The sequence below is a fragment of the Pongo pygmaeus genome, chromosome X, assembly GCF_028885625.2.
Source record: "Pongo pygmaeus isolate AG05252 chromosome X, NHGRI_mPonPyg2-v2.0_pri, whole genome shotgun sequence".
NCBI lineage: Eukaryota > Metazoa > Chordata > Mammalia > Primates > Hominidae > Pongo > Pongo pygmaeus.
Window position 1 is genome coordinate 44672734 of NC_072396.2, and position 13611 is coordinate 44686344.

General features: G+C 40.2%; 1 pseudogene; it reads left to right on the forward strand.

Annotated features, from left to right (window-relative positions):
• Positions 1–2441: 2441 nt before the first annotated feature.
• Positions 2442–4167, forward strand: LOC129024527 (RNA-binding protein 39-like; annotated as a pseudogene).
• The last annotated feature ends 9444 nt before the right edge of the window (positions 4168–13611 follow it).

The window sequence follows — 13611 nt, forward strand, 5'->3', positions numbered from 1 at the left end:
GGACTACAGGTGTCCACCACCACGCCTGGCTAATTTTTTGTATTTTTAGTAGAGATGGGGTTTCACTGTGTTAGCCAGGATGGTCTCGATCTCCTGACCTCGTGATCTGCCCACCTTGGCCTGGAAAACACTATCTTTATTTAAGTATAAAAAGGACTCACATAAGAATATTTTTATCTATATCCCATAAAATAAATAAGAAGTAATAGGTGTATATATAGTATCATGGGCTGAATTATGTCCCCCCCAAAATTCATATGTTAACATCCTAACCCCTAGTCCCTCAAAAAGTGACTGTATTTGGAGATAGGTTCTTGAAAAGGGTAATTAAGCTAAAATAAGGTAATTAGGGTGGTGCTTAATCCAATAGAACTGTTATAAGAGAAGATTTAGACGTAGGTATACACAGAGGAATGACCCTATGGGAACACAAGGAGAAAGTAGCCATCTTCAAGCCAAGGACAGAGACCTTAGGAGAAAACAACCCTGTCAATAATTTGATCTCAGACTTCCAGCCTCCAGAACTGTGGAAAAATAGATTTCTGTTGTTTAAGCCACCTAGTCTGTTATGCTTTATGGCAGCCCTAGCAGACCAAAACATATGAATGGAGGTCCCAATCAATAGATAACATCAATTTTCCGTTTAGTGTAAGTCGTGCCAACAGATGTAACCTGTTGTCTTCTCTGAGGTCCATTTGGATATAACCTGGGATGACATATCCCATAAAGCATGGTTCTAATGAGGTTAGTTAGGGCCAAGGAGTTCTTTCTGGGTATAGGTCACATGAGATTTACCTTGTTTCATGGTCAAACAGTAATCATTGAAAATAAAACCAAGAAGACCTATCTGAATACAGTATATGGCTAGGTACAGTCCAAAACCATCAATCAAAAATAATAGAAGCAACATGTTCGTTGACAAGGTCTAACACACGTAACAGAATTTATATATCCTATATAATTTGTAATAGAATTTGCATAATTTGCTGTAGTTTTTGCTTAAATTTTTTTCCAAACTTCACAGGAACCCCTTATGATTGCTATTTTTCCTTTTTCTACTCTTAAAGATGATGAAGTGAAAAGTCAGAGAAGGTCAGGAAAGAAAGTTGCAGAGGTAGAGTTCAAACCTTTTTGACTCCATATCCCATGCTCCTTTTACTACTTCCTGCTGCCTCGTCACATTCACATTTTACATGAACCTCAATTGCTGAAACTTTCTCAAAGCATCAGTATCAAATATGAGATTTTTTTCACGGAGAGAGTGCCAGCCAATTGTCCTACAAGCTTGTGTTTATGAACTGAACACATGAAAAAAGTAGGTGGTTATGAGATCTCCTGTCCAGAGTGTCAAAATGATTGGAAAGGTACAGATCTGAGAAGGAAGGATCTTTTCATCCTTATAATTTTATGTTATCCTGTGCAGTAACTATTTAATGAGAATCGGTGTGATCTCTCTGTGTTGACAGAAGTATACTTTTGTTATAGTAGAGAGTCCTGCATTGCCTTTTCTTAGTTTGAAGGTAATCCCTTGAATAACTGACCCTTGGTTGCACTTTAATGCCGACCATCTAAGAGTGTAAATAAGAATTCATGAGAAAATTATTTAACTAGTAGAATTCAGCACTAGCAAAGCGCTCTCACATCAGATAATTAAATTCAAACATACAAAACTGTTGCATTAAATGCAGTAAGGTTTGATTGATTGGGAGTACATTAATGCATGATGATTTAATTTAGCTGATGTTAAATTTAATTTAATCTAGCTGACGTTTACCTCTGCACTTTCTCTGAAGAAAGAATGTGCTAAGAAAATTACTACAGCGTGAAGCAGCGGCCGCCATTCCAGGGAGCTTGCCAACGCCGTCGCAGGGGTGGATCCTGAGCTGCCGAAGCTGCCGTCCTGCTCTTCCCGCGTGGGTTTCTCTTTTCTTTTTCTTTTCTTTTTTTTTTTTTTTTTTTTTTGAGACGGAGTCTCGCTCTGTGACCTAGGCTGGAGTGCAATGGCGCTATCTCGGCTCACTGCAACTTCTTCCTCCTGGGTTCCAGCAATTCTCCTGCCTCAGCCTCCCGAGTAGCCGGGATAACAGGCGCCTGCCACCATCCCCGGCTAATTTTTTCATTTTTTGGTAGAGACGGGGTTTCACCATATTGGCCAGGCTGGTCTCGATCTCCTGACCTCGTGATCTGCCCTCCTTGGCCTCCCAAAGTGCTGGGATTACAGGCGTGAGCCACCAGCCACTGCGCCCGGCCCCACGTGGGCTTCTCTAATTCCATTGTTGTTTTGAGATTCGCTCGGGCCTAGCTGTCCTCGCAGCCCGATATTCGGGCTGGGCGGTCCCGCGGCCTGGGCGTAGGGGCTTAACAGTAGCAACAGCAGCGGCGGTGGCAGCGGCCGCTGTCTCTTCCCAAACACTAGCACCACAGGCGCCCGAAAGCCGGCAGAGGCGTTTAGAGAAAATGGCAGACGATATTAATGTTGAAGCAATGCTTGAGGCTCCTTACAAGAAGGATGAGAACAAGTTGAGCAGGGCCAACGGCCATGAAGAACGTAGCAAAAAGAGGGAAAAAAAGCAAGAGCAGAAGTCGTAGTCGTGAACGAAAGAGAAGCAAAAGTAAGAAACGGAAGCGAAGTACAGATCGAGAAAGGAAAAAGAGCAAAAGCCGTGAAAGGAAGCGAAGTCGAAGCAGAGAGGCGACGGAGCCGCTCAAGAAGTCGAGATCGAAGATTTAGAGGCCGCCACAGAAGTCCTTACTCCGGACCAAAATTTAACAGTGCCACCTGAGGAAAGACTGGATTGCTTCATAGTATCAGATTAAGCATAGGGCGTTCCCGAAGCAAAAGTCCACTCAGAAAAGACAAGAGCCCTGTGAGGGAACCTATTGATAATCTAACTCCTGAGGAAAGAGATGCAAGGACAGTCTTCTGTATGCAGCTGGCGGCAGGAATTCGACCAAAGGATTTGGAAGAGTTTTTCTCTACAGTAGGAAAGGCTCGAGACGTGAGGATGATTTCTGATAGAAATTCAAGACGTTCCAAAGGAATTGCTTACGTGGAGTTCGTCGGTGTTAGTTCAGTGCCTCTAGCAATAGGATTAACTGGCCAACGAGTTTTAGGAGTGCCAATCATAGTACAGGCATCACAGGCAGAAAAAAACAGAGCTGCAGCCATGGCAAACAATGTACAAAAGGGAAGTGCTGGACCTAAGAGGCTTTATGTGGACTCATTACACTTTTAACATAACTGAAGATACGCTTCGTGGGATCTTTGAGCCTTTCGGAAGGATTGAAAGCATCCAGCTGACGATAGACGGTGAAACTGGTCGATCCAAGGGATATGGATTTATTACATTTTCTGATTCAGAATGTGCCAAAAAGGCTTTGGAACAATTTAATGGATTTGAACTAGCAGGGAGGCCAATGAAAGTTGATCATGTTACTGAACGTGCTGATGCTTCGAGTACTAGTTCATTTTTGGACAGTGATGAACTGGAAAGGACTAGAATTGATTTGGGAACAACTGGTCGTCTTCAGTTAGTGGCAAGACTTGCAGAGGATACAGGTTTGCAGATTCCACCAGCAGCACGGCAAGCTCTACAAATGAGTGGCTCTTTGGCATTTGGTGCTGTGGCAGAATTTTCTTTTGTTATGGATTTGCAAACGAGACTTTCCCAGCGGACTGAAGCTTCAGCTTTAGCTGCAGCTGCTTCTGTTCAGCCACTTGCAACACAGTGCTTCCAACTCTCTAACATGTTTAACCCTCAAACAGAAGAAGCTGGATGGGATACAGAGATTAAGGACGATGTGATTGAAGAATGTAATAAACATGGAGGAGTTATTCATATTTATGTTGACAAAAATTCAGCTCAGGGCAATGTGTATGTGAAGTGCCCATCAATTGCTGCAGCTATTGCTGCTGTCAATGCATTGCATGGCAGGTGGTTTGCTGGTAAAATGATAACAGCAGCATATGTACCTCTTCCGACTTACCACAACCTGTTTCCTGATTCTATGACAGCAACACAACTACTGGTTCCAAGTAGACGATGAAGGAAGATATAGTCCCTTGTGTATATAGCTTTTCTTCTTTCTTGAGAATTCATCTTGAGTTATCTTTTATTTAGATAAAAATAAAGAGGCAAGGATCTACTGTCATTTGCATACAATTCCCATTACCTTGAAAAAATAAAAATGTTAACTGGAATGCAGTGTGCTCATTCTCCCTAAAGAGCAAATCTCACTGTATACAAAACTGTTCTCTTGTTCTGCCTTTTAAAATGTTCAAGTAAAAAAATTAATGAACTATAGGAATAGCTCTAGGAGAACAAATGTGCTTTCTGTAAAAAGGCAGACCAAGGATGTAATGTTTTTAATGTTTCAGAAGCCTAACTTTTTACACAGCAGTTACATTTCACATTTCACTAATGTTGATATTTGGCTAATGGTTGAGCAGATTTCTGAAATACACATTTAGTGTATGGGAATACAAGACAGCTAAAGGGCTGTTTGGTTAGCATCTCATCTTGCATTCTGATCAATTGGCAAGAAAGGGGGATTTCAAAATTATAGTATTTCTTGATGCTATCTTTTCAATTAATTTATCTGTAAAAGTTTCTTTGTAAATACTGTGTGTTCTGGTGTGTCTTAAAATTCCAAACGAAATGATCCCTTCATTTCCTGAAGATGTTTAGTGAGAGTCTGGTAAGCAAAGCAGTCTGAGAAAGAAATAGGAAATGCAGAAATAGGTTTTGTCTGGTTGCATATAATCTTTGCTCTTTTTAAGCTCTGTAAGCTCTGAAGTATATTTTTGGGTTACTTCAGTGTGCTTGACAAGACAGCTTGATATTTCTATCAAATAAATGACTTTCATATTGCAACAATCTTTGTAAGAACCACTCAAATAAAAGTCTCTTAAAAAGGCAAAAAAAAAAAAAAAAGAAAAGAAAATTACTATAGCGTAAACAAGAATGGGTGAAAGTATTTCATCTTGAGTAAGCCAAAATAATTGTTTTAAGAAACCTTGGCACATTCATTGTAAACCAATCATATCTGACCCATTATGTGGGTATGGAGTGGCTATGTGCCCAGTCTGTTGAATCAATCAGTGAATAAATGAATACAAAGCATGCAGATTTCCTACCCCCCTTGAAGAAGGCCCACAATTGTGTGTCTGCCCACCAAAACGGTGGTTCTTGATGTGGTCCTTAGACCAGCAGCATCTGGGAGCTGGTTAGAAATGCTAATTCTCAGGCCGCAGCTCAAACCTATGGACTCAAACACTCTGGTCGTGGGGCTCAGCCGTCCCTGTTTTAACAAGCCCTCCAGGGGATTCTGATGCATGCTTAAGTGTGAGAACACTGCACAAGAAAATGGTTGTTTGTTAGATGCCTCAGTGTTCTTAATTACACTCCAAAGAAAGAATTGTCATTCTTTTTGAGTATTCTGTTCTTGAACTCTTTCACTGTTTCATAGAAGCATCTCCCCAGTGAATTCAGGGACATGAACCATAACTTAGTGTTTGTTTTTAGTGATTCCAAGAGGTCAAACTGATGCCCATTGTCCTGACAGAGGAATGAAGGCTCAGCTGCTGGGCCTGGCGGGCCTCCTGCTGGTTGAGGAGAATGGAAATTGACCAGGATGTGGAGCTCTCAAATGGTTGCAATAACTTCCAAATCTATTTTTTTCTTTCTCTTATTTAGGTTGGGTTGCAAATGAAATCCAATCCATATTTTCCCTAATTTACATTTAAAATGGTTCAAATGTTATGTTGATAGGAGATGAGTGAGTCCCCAAGAGACCTTATGAACCTACGAAAACTTAATCTTCAAAACAGGAAGTTGCACTTTACCCAGTGCAAACAAAGTTTAGCACGAAAAGGCCTGATTTGTATTTAACTTTCTTAGCCCAAAAATTTGGAATATATTTTAATTCTCAAAACACATTCTCTCTCATTCTCCCTACCATCATCAATCACATCTGCTGCCTTTCCTTCTCATATAAACTAAGTTGTGAGAGCTCTAACCTTATTTTCATAATCGTATGCTTGTCTTTTATGGTTAAGGGATCATGAAACTCTGGATATATACTAGTTACTTGTAAGATTAATTCAGTTCAACAACCATTTATTGTTGCCTGCACCAGGAAATAGGACTGGCCTGTGGTGAGAAAGGAGATTTAAAAAAAAAAATCAGAAATGAGTTGATCTTAGCTGAGAAATGACTATTTGGTGCACTAAATATATGTTTGATCACCATTTGCCCTGATTGCTTGAGAATAAGACATAGCCTCTATATTAGATCTCTGAAATTTTTTTGGAGATTCTGAAGAGAATCTCCACGTTAGGGAACAAGCAATTTAATTAGTGGCTAGAGGAGGAGGAGGAAAGAGAGAGAACTGTGGCAACCTGCCTAGGCCAGGACAGGATACAGTCAAGTTGTCTTGTACGCAACTCCTCTATGTTCCCATGGTACTTTGTACATACTCCCATCTAGTACTCCCCCTCAAGGCAACTAATGCTTTACACATCTATTTCTCTTAGTAGGACCATGAGCCTTTTGAAGGCAGGGGCTGCTTTTTTTTCTCAAGGAAGTTGTGTTGAGTTGCCCCTGCTGTTTGATACAATGTGCATACTTCAACTGGTTCTCTTAGGCGCTTTGCAACTTGAGGCCTCATGGAAGATTACAGAGATATTATCACTTTGGCCTTACACCTAGGAGAAGAGGTTCCCAGCCAGTGTAGGGCAGACCCTTTTTAATTTTAAAATGCCAGAGTTTAGGAATTTTTTTTCCTTTACGGGAGCAGATGGACAGTAACTAGGTGTGGAGGAAGAAGAGCCCTGAGGAAATACGGTGAAAATAGGGAAGACAGAGAGATGAACCTCCCTCACCCCCACCTCCATCCCCACTCCATTCAGTGCCTCATCCCGAGCCAGTGTGTGAGTTATTATCGCTGCATAGCAAATCACCCCAAAATTCTGGCTTTAAAAAAGCAGCAGTCACTGTATCATCTTTCCAAGCTTTTGCAAGTCAGGAATTTAGGAAGGGCTCTATTGGGGTGGTTCTGGCATAAAATTTCTTGCTGCAGTTGCAGTCAGGTAGTAACTAGAGCTGGAATAGGTGGGGGACTGGAGCAACCAGGACCTGGATGGGCATCTTTCTCACTCTTCATGAAGTCACAGGGCCTCTCCACATAGTCCCTCCATGTGGGACTTCCTAAAAGCATGGAGACTAGACTGTTTACAGGGAGACCCAGGATGCCAAGCATTAGTGTTACAGTGAGCAAGGTGGAAAGTTGAGTGGCCTTTTATGAACTAACCTCAGAAGTCTCATTGTGTGACTTCTGTCATAGTTTATCGGTTGAATAGTGCCACAAAGCACACCCAGTTTCACAGAGAGGGGACATGGCCACCCCTCCATGATGAAAGGAGTGTCAAAATCACATTGTAGAAGAGTGTGTGAGATGGGAGACACTGTTTCAGACATCTTTGGGGAATATATGGTTTGCCATGGCCAGGAAGAGAGCTAACAGCTGTAACGTCTTTTTCCTTCCCACCAAAATGATTTCCTTAACCCCCTTCTCTCCCCACCGACACACATACACACCCTGCACTTTTTATTCCAGTTACATTTTTGTTTTTGTTTTACACTGAAGGAATCTGGCGTAACATTAATGTTAAGAAGCCTTAAGGTTTCTGTCTAAGGAATGTGAATTTAGGTTTCATAAAACTTAAAAATATCATAGGTTTGACTGTTCACATCGATTCCCAAGTAATTTTCCCAGGAAATACTATTTCAAGTCCTGTTAGTGGGGAAAAAGGTAGATGAAAATCAATGTTGATGGGTAGTATTGTACAAAAAAATGTGTGCTGTGGGTTATATTACCACAGAGGTAGTTTCCTGTGGAAACGTTTTCCCCTTAAAAAAGGTTTGACTGTTCAACAGTGAAACCTGTTCATATACATTCCCAAGTAATTTTCCCTGGAAATACTATTTCAAGTAATACATACCTCCCAAATAAACCTGTTTACCACCAGCCATTTACTGATGGTAAAGCTCAATTTTAAAATATTTTGAGAAACAAGACAAAACTTGGGTGGGGAAATCTAATTTTCTATTACCCAAAGAAAAGTTAATTAATTAGTATTAATATTTGAAAAGACAAGATTTAAGTTTGTATCTTTTCCAAAGGTAATTTGTAGCATGTTCAATAGTAGCTGGAATATACTGGCAAAAAAAAATCACTAATAAATTCATTCACAAATTGTAGATGATTTTCTTTTTCGAGAAATTTTAGCTTTTTAAATAAAGAACTGCCAGATTTTTAAGTTTCACTGAAAGTATCTAAAGCAAGCAGCAAGTAGCTATTGAGCTTGGTGAGATAATGACTATTTTCTTTAATTACCTTCCTACCAAATGTTGTGCTATTTAATATATTCTACACATAAATCATTCCAAAGACAAGATTCAAGCCATCACAGATTTACATTTCACAAAGAAATATAAATTACCCTTGTCTCTATTTTCCACATTGATGATCTGTGTAATGAGCTGAAGAGGTAAGACTCAGGAAGCCATCTTCATTAACAGTAAACTAAGAACAATTAGTAACATTTTTTAAAAGAAGGAGGAGAAGCCATTACCCGGGGCTCAATAATTGAATTGTGTAAACTTGCTGAAGCTTTACTCTAACTATAAATGTATTTGCAAGTAATTATCACCCACAGCATAAATAACTTTATAATATTCTACCTGAGTCAACATTAGTCAGATTTGCAAAACACAAAGGAAAATAAGCAATTAGTTGATTCCTTATCCAAGAAAAGCATATTACTTAGTTACAAATAATTCCAAAATTCCCAGGGGAATGAGTGGGCAGAGACTGGTCCTGTACAGCCTATGACCCAACTTCAGATGTGGCAAGCAGGTCCCCTGTTGACAGGAAGGCCACCTTCTGATAAACTGCAGCCCAAGCTTCCTTTACTTTTCTGAAAGCCCATAATAATAACACAGAGTTGTAAAATATGGAAGTCTGAGGGCTGATATTATAACCTGAGACAATTTTGGGAATCTTCAAATGGGTAGTACCTGAAGTACACCTCTTGATTATTCCCAGAAGCAAATTTTCAGATCTTCTGCCAAGAGCTTCAGGTCTGTGAGAGAAAAACCTTGGGGGTGGGGGGTAAGGGGGGAAGGTAGAGGAGCACATAACCATGCTGTGACATTCCTGGGCTAAATATTCATTTCAAAACAATAAGATAGAAATGGAAACACTGAAATAGTCTATAAACTGTCTAAATATTATCACTACATGATTTTTCATATGAAGCACTCATCTCTCTCCCTATCAAAACTTCTGGCTGCTTTGCTGAGTCCTATCAAATAATTATTGGGGACTCATTTTTCTGGAATGAACAGAAGGCAGGGTCGACTTTTCTAAAGTTGAAGTTTAGAGGAATGCCTGTATTTGAAATCTCACTTGTATAACACCCAGCCTTCTTATTGCCCATGACTCTTGTGGACAAGAAACCAACCAAGGCATGTGTTTGAATGATTATGGTCTCTAACCTAAGCCTGAGACTGGTAAATTGCCAGGTGCTGACTCCTCACAAAAAGCATTTCTGCCTGGCTCAGTCTTAATTGTCACAGCTGTTTCTCTGAGTACGTATGGGATGTGGTGCCCTAGTTCTTCCTAGGAATGTGCTTCTTGAATGAAGGAAACACGTTATCTGCTTCTTATCTGATTATATGTTTATAAATGCATACCCACTTCTAACCTTGTCCACAGGCCAATTTTGGATCAGCCGAAGGCACTCATTTGTTGTCTTAACTTTAGAAACTCTGTCCCAATAATTTAAGAAAGCCTAATTAGTAAAAGCCATCAAATTTCTAGGGAGAATTATTTTTGAATACACAAGGTGTTATTAAGTAGAGTAACTTGGTTTGTACTTTTTCCCTTTCATTTTCCATAGGCTACAGACTGAATATTTGAGTTCCCCCGACCCCCAATTCATATGTTGAAGCTCTAATTTCCAAGATGATGGTATTAGGATGTGGGGCCTTTTGGAGGTGATTAAGTCATGAAGGTAAAGCCCTCATAAAAGGAATTAATGCCCTTATAAAAGAGACTCCCCGCAAGAGCATGCATCATCTTTCCACCAGGTGAGGATATAATGAGAAGATGGTTGTCTGCAACCAGAAGAGGGCTTGCACCAGGAACCAAATCAGCCGGCACCTTCATCTTGGAATTTCCAGCCTAAATAACTGTGAGGAATAAATGTCTACTGTCTAAGCCACCCAGTCTATGGTACATTGTTACAACAGCCCGAACAGACTAAGACATCATCTAAAAATGTCCATTCGCAACTGAAAGTGACCAATATTAATTATTTGTATATTACAAATAATATACAAAACATACCCGCCATTTTATTTCTCCCTAAATTCTATGTGTAACAATCCTCTGGGAAACTGAGTACTTTTCTTCCTTCGTTGCCAGTAAAGACACCCTGTGATCTCAAGAGTTCTGCTATCATTGGAGAGTAATCATTAAACAGAAAGCACCCCATGTGTAGTAAAAGACTCTACACATGGTTCTAGTTATACCACCCTGGATTGTTTATTTGCTGAAGAATCCCAATCCTTGGACAGGCTAACTTAGGTTAAAGCACCAGACCATCAATATCATATACCAAAAGCAGCAATATTTTTTATTTAAGTGTTAATTTTCATTTAAAATGTGTATCTTTTAAAGCAATACATATGTACATTAGTCATCTATTTTTAGCTTTCAAATTCTACCATAGCATTGGCATTTGTGTCTATTTTTCAAATTAAAAAAACTGTTTTCCTGCTTGCTTTAAGGCCTACTCACAGGGTATTAGAGGATATGAGAAGCTGAAGTTCTGTGATCCAGCCACCCCACAGGCTGACACCTTGGTGGTACTTTCTAAGTAACATTTGGATATGCTCTTCTTTAAAAATTGGATTCAGGGGAAAATTAAATTTAGGACTTTGTGGTTGGCATAGGGGTAAGTGTTGAGAAATGTTCCTTTGGCTTGCATGAAGGAAAGAATATGGCCATCCGGAACCTTTTTTAAAAAAACAAACAAGCCTTTAATCTTCTTGTTATACTCAATTTCCTTTTGCATGGAGAGTGTGGCACTGGGGCTGCCTATTTGAAAGAACTGTAAGGAAACAATGAAGAAGAATGGCAAAGGGAGTGGCTCTCAGGGCTCTCTATTAGTTCCTGTTCTTTATACAATGCATACAAAGACACACACGCACACACAAACACACACACACACACACACATTTTTCTACCACCACTTTCCATCCATGTACATTGTGTTCGTCCATATCTGCTGTTCTCAATACTTCTTTTGACTTAGTTCACTCACACTGACTTTACATTTCTGAGGCAGGCAACATTGCATCTCCCACATGCATTTATTTCTTTGCTCTGTGTGTTTTGAGAGTATATTTCCTGACCATCAATCTACCCCTTGTCTCCTTAGAGCAAATGTAGTCTCCTTCTTTGGCATTTCTCATTGTCAGATAGGACAATGCTGGGGACAAAAGTACTCCATACATGCTTAAAGAACAAATGACACATTATCTGTCATCAGAATTCTGAATCTGAATGTCCCACAACACTAACAATCTTTTCTTAGATGATGCCTGATATCTACGGACATTACGCATACAGAGAATGCCTTAGGACCATATGTATGTGCAGAATGTGACATTTTTGCATGTTATCTTCATCCAGTTTAATCCTACTCCAACTCCAATTTTGAATATAATATTTGATTCCTTCTGCTGATGTCATCACCTAGTAATCCTGAACTTCTGCAGCAAGGCAACAAGGGACAATCACCTTACGGTAGCATGTTTATCACTGTAGATGATAAACATGGCAGAGCTTGCCTGTTACTTGTTGAGTTTCTTAGGGGGCCATTCAGGGATATGGCTGTATTGCTGTAGTTCAGCAGGTGAAAGGAACAGAATTGGATGTCTGCCTTACTTGACTGTTTCAGAAAAGGGTGTGAGCTCTTGTTTCCCAGATATTTTTGAAGGACACTTGAGGGTTTCTTCCCCTACATTTATTAAGCTTTCATTGAAAGCAGTAGGTGAGACATCTAAATGTGTTTTTGTGTGGTTATCTAGAAGGAATATAACATCTAGGTACAAACGTGAAATCTAAAGTTAAAGACTTGTATGCAAAGTTTTCATGATTATTTCAAGGTTCAGCAACACAAAACACACATCCCTAGCAGTGTCAGTGAAAATCTTAGTACATTTAAGAGATTGACACGGTTCCCTGATATGCCCATCAGTTACAGAATTACACTGTGGTCCTGGCAGAGACTTCACGTTTCACACCTTAAGCCACATAATCTTTACACACCCCCAACTGTTAACTATCTGGAGGGAAGGTACAGAAATTTGCAAATAAATATATTTGAAAGAGCTAAGGAATTATCCACACAACTTACACTAGTGTCAGTCATTGAAGAACAAAAAGTTTTACTACAAGATATGAGTTCTACATGAGTGATTTAGAAGCATTTTATGCACTCAAATGTCTCCAAGGATCCGAGGACAGTCAGGATGCATCAATGAATGCACTACTCAGATATCTTTACTTTGTCCCCTCAGCTCCTCTCTCCATGCTTCTTTTCCCTGCTGTCTGCCAGGACACTGCAGTTCTGGACTGCATCAGCAAGGCCCCCATGCCCTCAGGCTTCCAATTGTGTTTGACCTATAAAGAGCATCTGCAGAAGATCAGTTAGACAGAGGAAATTGGGATCTGGGTATTTATGCCTCTGGCTCCCTTCCTGCTGTTTCGCCTCAGGCTAGAGGCATCCCTCAACCACCTTTTCCAGGTGGCAGGCTCTATGACAACTCAAAGACTCACCAGCTCCTTCCCTATTCCAGCAACCATTCCCTCCCCTCAAGCCGTCAAGCCTGAGTGGTAACAAGTTGGTTGCTGCAAGTTACAGATAACTGCACTCTCCTTTGTGTTTCTCCTATGCTAACTTTGTCAATAAATCCTCCTCTAATTATCCTTTTTTTTTTTTGAGCGTGTCAACTGTTTTTTGTTAGAACCCTAACCTATGCATCCATAGGATAGAATGTCTGCATTTTTCAGGGCCTCTGTAGAACATCTAGGAGGCAGTGCATGCAGTAAAAGGTAGGTGGCAACCACTCACAATATCAGCATGGAGTTTTGGGGCTGAGTTCCAGACTGGGGGATGCTGGTGGGGTGTGGCAGGGAGAGATAGGCAAATTTTTGCAATTTGTAATTTACCACTATCGTGGTGCACTTATTGCCTATTCCACAGGCAGGTGGAGAGAAGCTGCTGGACATGGAGCCAAGAAAACAGAACTCAGTCTCCCACTTCATGTCCCTTTCAGGGAACTACAGCCTGAGCTTGTAAGGCCCCTCATTGTCACAGTTCCTTGTGAAGGGTACCTTAGGCCATCTTTATGAGTAAGAAGTGAGTGTCCTTTGGAATGGTTTTCCCAAAATCTTTTAAATTCTGTAGGAAAATGTCAAGCAATAAAAAGTTACAGGATGATATGTTTATGGTAAAGAGATGGTATTTAAAAACAG